Here is a 2,018-nt window from a genome sequence, read left to right as displayed (position 1 = left end):
TATATATATATATATATATATATATACATAGCAAGTATCAACGTTGCTCTAGTATCAATGTATACGTTAGAGAAGATGGTCATAAATGACATTACTGGACATTTTGAAGCAGCTAATTCTTACATCACTAAACATTAAAAACAATGTTTTCGAAGATACAGAACGCTGATTAGGCGTTTAAAAAAATTTGACAATTTTGAAGTATTCACGCTTCGACCAAATTTCTCCAGCTAGTTTGGTGTTTTCGTTTGGTTATATCGTCACCGTTTTCAAGAAATTTACGCTACAACTGAACACTAGCAGATTGGAGTTTAAAATTATAATTGAAATAACCTGTGTTCCGTTGTTCTTGTTTATGTTAGTTTAAGGCAGCCAATTACATCCACTTACCTTATATTAAGAGACATTGGACAGTTAAAGTTAATATTGCAGCTAATTTTCCATAAAATTTACTCAGGCAAACCCAAAAATAAAAGGAGTATAAAAATAAACAGCGACATAGACGAAAATCTTTCCCTGACAATAAAACATCGGTGACTGTCAATGGAAAAAAAAAACAGGAAAATATAATACGAGCCATTAATCTATAAAGCTCGAAGTGGACCCTTTGATAAATTGATTTTAAAGAGAACTATATTATTCGTGATGGAATCGCTATTACGCCGAGTGAAATGATTAGCGGCATTTTGTTCGTCTTTACCTTCTAAAGTAATATTTCACCAAGGTCAACTTTGCCGTTCACACTTCAGGACCGATGAAATAAGTACCAGTACCTATTCTTCTTTGGAAGCTAACATTTGTCGTTTGCGCTGTGATAATGTGATAATTCTACCCAGAGAGGGTCAATGCCATGAAGAGAGATAGAGAGGGCGAGAGAAAGAAAGAAGACGTGTAGTATGTTTCGCATCCATTTCATTATCTCAGAGACAGGCGGTGTGAGACTCAATGTAAGTTATGAGTTATTGTGGGACATTATAATAGATGGTGAGTGAACGGATTGTCAGCTTTCTATACTTATATAGATATACTTCAATAGTTAAATGTATATTAAGGAGAGCAACTTTTCCATCGTATATTTCCTCGTAATACTTGACTGTAATATGAACTTTGAACATTTTTCTTTAAGTCGGTTACAATTAAAAGATGAATCATATTATGTTTGAAATAAGAATCCAGCTACACACCGATGGTCATTTGGTTAATGTTTTGTTGAGGATGTTTAACCCATGGTCTTCTTTTAGAGAACATCATTATTATAAAATTATTTCTATCTTCATCATCACTTCTGTTTGTAACGTTCTGTATCTTACAACTGAATAACTGTCATGAAGTTCCCTGCTTAAAAAAAAAAGCAGTAGATTTTTATTAGTGAAGTTGATAGTTGGTTGCTATTTCTAGCATATCTAATAGCATTATGTTCCCTTCTGGCTCCCGTGGTCATCACGTTCCTACTTCTTCTCAATTCAGGAAGGTAAGAAACAAACGATAATAAAGTTTTCATCTACGTCCATTTTCACTACACATTGGAAGTAAAACTAATATGTCAACTGTTCATAGGGGCTAAAAGGTTGTATGTAGCATGTCTGCGTGAGTAATTTTTGATACAGGTAAGATGAGGAAGGCATAACTCTTTAGTGGGTACAATGACCAGTTGGGAAGCAATGTTTAATTATAATAGAAGGAACACCGCTATAAATCATGTTGAGATGAAATGACTGCATATATTTCATTTCTTGAATCCCCCCAAAACAAAATGCATAATCATCTTGGGACTTACTTCAACACAATACAATTGTATAACTAACGAAATATTACCACATTTCCTGCATACCTCTACAAAAATAATTTATACCCTAGAAGTTCCCTGCAATTTATCGTATGTGGAACTGTCACAGCAGAAAGAAAGATATGAGGCGAGGTCAAATATTATACAACCACCAGGTAGGAATAGACATTTACATGTATATATCTATATATGTCTCTATAAACATACATATATATATATATATATATATATG

This window comes from Octopus bimaculoides, chromosome 12 (genome assembly GCF_001194135.2).
Source record: "Octopus bimaculoides isolate UCB-OBI-ISO-001 chromosome 12, ASM119413v2, whole genome shotgun sequence".
NCBI lineage: Eukaryota > Metazoa > Mollusca > Cephalopoda > Octopoda > Octopodidae > Octopus > Octopus bimaculoides.
Note: the sequence above shows the minus strand (reverse complement) of the source record.